Raw genomic sequence first — 6266 nt, forward strand, 5'->3', positions numbered from 1 at the left:
ACTGTCCCAGTGTCCAGCCTGGCCTTGGGCACTGCCAGGGATCCAGGGGCAGCCCCAGCTGCTCTGGGCACCCTGTGCCAGGGCCTGCCCACCCTCAGACTCCGCTCCCACATTTCCCAGTGATGGATTTTCCCTCTCCTCATCCTCAGGACAGGGCCCCAAGCTGAGGGCATCACAGCTGCCACATTCCTGAGCTTTGGAACCTCTGGCATCCAGGTGGAACTGTCTGCTGAACACAAATGCTCTCCTTGAAGAGTGAAGTTCCCAGGCTTGGGGAAGTTTTTATACAAAACCCGAATTTCCCACATTTATTTTGAGGCATGATGAGATGTTTACTTGTCTAAATTGCTTATCTGAATCCTGCTGGCTCTTGGATTGTTGTGTGTGTGAGATCCCTTTTTCTGTCCCTAGGAAGAAGCTCCATGTTCCAATGGAGCAGAGGGACCTGGACAATTCCTGGAGCAGGGACGTCCCACAGCAGTGACATCCCGGAGGGAGATGGGGCTGGGGTCAGGTTCTGCCACCCTGGGCTCCCCTGGGAACGTGGGTGGCCTCAAGGCCAGCACAGCAGAACCTCCCCCAGAGCCTCCCACCTTCGAGGGGTCGTGGATCACCAGCAGGGAGGCTGAAATCCAGGGGTTCCCCCAAAACCCTTCGGTCACCCCCAGCTGTTCAGGGCAGCACAGGGCTGGGAGGGACCTTCTGGACGTGGAGCCTGATCTCCTGTCACGTACAGCCACACCAATCCATCGTGCCCTGTCCTGCCTGAGCCTCCCTGGATGGGATTTGGGGCAGGCATTGTTCCCTGGCAGGGTGGGCAGGCCCTGGCACAGGGTGCCCAGAGCAGCTGGGGCTGCCCCTGGATCCCTGGCAGTGCCCAAGGCCAGGCTGGATGGGTTTGGATCACCCTGGGACAGTGGGAGGTGTCCCTGGGTGGGATTTAAGGTCCATTCCCAGCCAGAGCAGCGGTGCCATGGTCCTGATCCCGATGCACAGCCTGACCCAGCTCAGGCCATGCCCTGGATGCAGATCTCCTGGAATTCTGTCCCTCAGCTCTCCCATGGACTCGCTATTGCCGTCAGCAAGGCGGGATTAGGCTGCCAATGATGCGGGGAATGGAAGAGACCTGGGATGTTTCCAGATGAGCCCCACGCTGGAGGGGCAATGCTGACTCTGCTCTTCCAGCCCCAGGAATCCTGAGCTCTTTTAAAACACCTCCCTCAGCCACCCTTGGTGAAATTCAGCAGAGCAAGGGGCAGAGACAAGAGAACTGATATCCACACCTGAGCGGGGTCTGATGGATCATCCACTGATGGAAGGGTTTGGGTGGGAAGGGAGCACAAAGCCCACCCTGTGCCAGGGCAGGGACACCTCCCACTGCCCCAGGGCCCTCCAGCAGCTGGAAACCCCAGATTTTCTATTGCTCCCTGCTTGAATTCTTTGTGGATTTAAGCACATCTGCTTCAGGCTGGTGAAACTGGAGGGATATTGACAGCAGTAAATCACAGCTAAATCACAAATACAATACCAGCACTTCTCTGTAAACCCAGTTTGGATTACATAATGATTTTGGTCTTTGGAACAACTTCCATTTCACTTTGATAAATAAAACACCCCAAGAGGTTTCAGGCTGAAAGCAGCACGTGAGGCCAAAGCTGCAGCTGGAACTGATGTTCCACAGAGCCAGGCTCTTGGGTAGGACTGTTTTGGTGCAGCACTATGGAAAAATGGGTTCCAGGAACAGGATTTTCCCCTTCCTGGGGCACGGTGTGGTATTCCACCGGTGTCTGATGGTTGGGGTTTTCTGACAGCAGGCTGTACATCCGTGATGTGGCAGTGCAGGAGCCACCAGGCACACGGGGAAGTGAGCCCTGTCCAACCTCAGCATTCCCAATCCATCAATCCATGGTATTTCTCTAACGCTGCTGTAGCTCCTGGGTTTCTTTATCTTGCTTCCAGCCTGCTTCAAATCAGCTTTAACCACCCAAAAATCCCCCAGGTGAAAGGTTTTACTCTTCCAGCAGAGCCGTAATTGGTCCCATTTGTCACGGAGATCCTGGGCCAGAGAGGAGACACCTGAACCTTCAGCCACCATCTCAGGGGGCACAGAGACCTCCTGGCTCTCCTGGGATGTGCCATGGATAACTGAGCAGGAACTGGGAACAATTCCTCCACTGAATTCTGCCCCTCCAGTGTCACCCCTGCCATGGCAGGGACACCTCCCACTGTCCCAGTGTCCAGCCTGGCCTTGGGCACTGCCAGGGATCACAGCCCACCCTGCCAGGGAACAATCCTTGTGCAATATCCAAATTTCCCTTCTTTCAGCGTGACCCTCAGCTCTTGCCCTGTCACTGCAGCCCCCAGTGAATGGTCCCATCTCCTGAGGTCCCCACAGAGCCCCCTCCCCTCCTGCTGAGCAGCCCCCACCTTCCCAGCCCATTGTGGCTCCCTGCAGCTCTTCCCTCTGCTCCCAGCCCGAGTGCCAAAGTGGATTTGTGGCCTGGGGAGGTAAAGAACAAACTGGAGAGGGGCCAAGAGGAAAGCACTGACTTCAAAAAGACAGAAGTTTACACGGCAGTGAGTAAAGGAGTGATTTATGCTCCACAGGATGGTTTGGTTGTGTCGGGCCGTACCTAAACCCTGCTGCTGCACAGAACATGCTTTAACAAGATGTTTCAGGGCTCCCTTTGAACAAGACAAGCCTTAGAAAGAGAGGAGGTGGAAAAAGGGATGGTTCCCAGCAGAGGAAAGGGCCAAAGCAGAGCGATAGAGTCTGTGCAACAGATGATCAACACAGCCCCAAATCGCTGCCATCTGTTCACAACCTTTGCCCAGAGAAATGAATTCCATGTGAGGTCAAGAAATCCCAAACTGCCATTTCCTCATTACTATTAATAAGGGCCAGGTGCCACATAAAGCACAGTGGATCCAGATGTCCTTCACGTGGCTGTGATTACCCTTGCAGGCTGGGTAATGATCCCAGGGAAGGTTGTGCACCCAGAGAAACACGGGCACTGTTCATTCCTGTGCCACTGAACCAGCGGCTTTAGGAGCCTTCTCCTCCCTCAGCCCAGGGCTGGGCACGGGGCAGCTCCAGGATCTTCTCCTGCAGGGAGTGCTGGGGATGAAGATCTGTGGGATTCTGCTGGATTTCCCATGACTGTTCTCAGAAGGGTTTTTGTGAACAAAAAGAGAAGTTTTTGTGGACAGCCCTGGATCCCTGGCAGTGCCCAAGGCCAGGCTGGACACTGGGACAGTGGGAGGTGTCCCTGCCATGGCAGGGGTGACACTGGGGGGGCTCTGGGGTCCCTCCCACCCAGACCAGCCTGTGACTAAAGCAATCCCTTCTCCAGGTGACAGCCCAGACAGCAGCAGCATCTCACTTGAACTTCATCAGCACCTTCTGGACACTCCTGAGCACCTGAACAAGCCCCAGCTCCCCCCGTCTCTGAACAGGACACAGCTCCTCCGAGCAGTGAAAACCTCCAGCTCTGCCCTCTGACAAAGCTGAGGAGACCTGTAACTCCTCTCTGAACAGGACACACTGTGTGTCTCAGACCCCAGAACAGGCACTTGTGATGGTGCCAGGCTGGAGGCTGGGCCAGCAGCAGGAGCTGCAGGGAGCTCAGTGGGGCTGGACCCCATCCCCAGCTCGGTTACGTGCTGCAGCACTTGCCTGCAGAGTGAAGAAAGCATTGTTTCAGAAGAGTCAGCATGGCTATGAAATTCAGCAGGGAAGCAATAAATATTTCACATCCTGGGCTGCACAAGGACGCTCATTTAACCACTTCCAGCCCGTGCCCAAAGGAAACACGTTGGAGGAGAAGATTCCAGAACGCTGCCGTCGCTCCTGCCAAACTCCTGCCGCGTTTCCCAGGGACCAAACAAACAGCAAGGAAAGTCAGACCTTGCCAAAACAAACGTAAATCCTTGTGGAACATCTCTGCAGTCACCTCCCCATGATGGAAACACAACTGTGACAGCAATATCTGTCCCCAAGTGTGGCAATGAAGGATTGCTGGAAACGTCGAAGGGAAATGAGAAACGCCACCAACACATCCCAGGATGGCTTCAGGAGCAGGGGACAAAGGCTGGGGACACCCAGCGAGGGGGAGAGTATCTCCAATAAAAATCCCACTCTGATCTTGCCACTGAGATCTTTAATGGGATCTCTGAAATGTCCCAGGCCAGGCTGGACACTGGGACAGTGGGAGGTGTCCCTGTCCTGGCAGGGGTGACACTGGAGGGGCTCTGGGGTCCCTCCCAACCCAAACCATTCCATCCTCCTGTGATTCCAGACCTGCCAGAGCCATGTCCAGCCTGGCCTTGGGCACTGCCAGGGATCCAGGGGCAGCCCCAGCTGCTCTGGGCACCCTGTGCCAGGGCCTGCCCACCCTGCCAGGGAACAATGCCTGCCCCAAATCCCATCCAGCCCTGCCCTCTGCCACTGGCAGCCATTCCCTGGCTCCTGGCCCTCCATTCCCTGTCCCCAGTCCCTCCCCAGCTCTCCTGGAGCCCCTCTGGGCCCTGGAGATGCCAAAGGAGCCCCTGGCCTGCCTGGGGACCAGGGGAGGCTGGGAGGTGTGGGACACCTGGCTGTCCTGTGCCACCCTCCCATGGCCCTCCCTGGGCTCTGCTGCTGCCAGGGCCCGAAATGAGGGAGAGCTGAGGGTGTGGAACCATCCTGGAGACCCCCAGCACAGGCAGTGTCCCCTCCCACACCCACTGTCCCCTGCATCCCCCACTGTCCCCTGCATCCCCCACTGTCCCCTCCATCTCCCACTGTCCCCTCCATCCCCCACTGCCCCCACACATCCCAACACACCCCAGGGGATTCTGTCCTTCCCAGCCAGTGGGGAATGCACTGAGCACATCCCCAAACCCCGTATCCATCCCCAGTGAGCCCCCAGTGAGCCCCAGTCCTGCTGGAAACGCTCCCACCCTGCTCCCTTTCCCACCCTCATCCCACAGATAACGTGCCTTCAAACAAAACAATACAAAACTAACCAGAATCCTCTCTGCAGAGGTAAAAGTGGGGCCGTTTCCAGGCAGGGAACCCGTTCAGAAAATGGACCCCACCGTGTGAGCTGGGTTTGAGAGCTCCCCCAGAGCATCCCTGCCCGGGCAGGCAGAGCCCAGAGCTCCGGGACAGGGCTGGGAGGGTGAGAACGGGAACAAACTCCTGCCTGTCTGCCCAGGGACCCAGAGGGTGATGAAGGGCAGAGGAATGTGATTCAGGGAAGGCATGAATGGAGCAGAGGCTGCTCCTGGCAGCTCCCCAGCCCTGGAGAAACCACACGGCCCTGACAGCGCTCCCCGGGCTGGAAAACACCTCTGGCTCCTCCAGAGCAGGACTGGAGCCAGCCCGGGGCTCTCTGCTGCTGTCCCCGTGTGCCAGCAGGGTGACACAGGCCAGCACACCCCGCTGGGGACAGCAGCAATGGGGCACAAACCCCTGCACCCACAGGGACCCCCTCCCCAGCCAACACCCCACCGTGCTTTGGGCTGGAGAGACCCTAAAAATCACCTGGTTCTACCTCCTGTCCCATGGCAGGGACACCTCCCACTGTCCCAGTGTCCAACCTGGCCTTGGGCACTGCCAGGGATCCAGGGGCAGCCCCAGCTGCTCTGGGCACCCTGTGCCAGGGCCTGCCCACCCTGCCAGGGAACAATGCCTGCCCCAAATCCCATCCAGCCCTGCCCTCTGCCACTGGCAGCCATTCCCTGGCTCCTGGCCCTCCATTCCCTGTCCCCAGTCCCTCTCCAGGTCCTCTCAGCCTCTGGCACGGCTCCAGAGCCCAGGGAAATTCCTTCATGCCCCGGGATTGAGGGGGTTCCTTCCCTTCAGAAGGACAGCAGCTCTCCTGCAGACACCACCTCCATCCCACAGCTCCAGGGAGCACCACCACAACCCAGGGGATTGTCTCTTCCTGAGCCAGCCACCCCAGGACACTGCAGATCCCTGGGGAAGCCCTTCCAGACAGGGATCCTGACAGGAGCCCAGGGCTGCTGCTGCTCCCAGCCCAGCTCTTCCCTGGGATGGCCCTGCCTGCCCTCAGAACATCAGCTGAGGGACAAAGCCAGGGCTCTGCAGAGTCCCTGGCCAGCTCTGAACCTCCCTGACTCCTCTGGGAGCTCTCCTGCCTTCGGTGTGGAGCTGTCCCTGCAGCAGGGAACTGGAGCTGGAGCTTCCCCCCGGATCACTCCAGGGTTCTGTGGTTCCTCTGGAGCCACCAACACGTCCTGGGAGTGAGCTCAGCCCTGAG

The sequence above is a fragment of the Parus major genome, unplaced genomic scaffold, assembly GCF_001522545.3.
Source record: "Parus major isolate Abel unplaced genomic scaffold, Parus_major1.1 Scaffold276, whole genome shotgun sequence".
Classification (NCBI taxonomy): Eukaryota; Metazoa; Chordata; class Aves; order Passeriformes; family Paridae; genus Parus; species Parus major.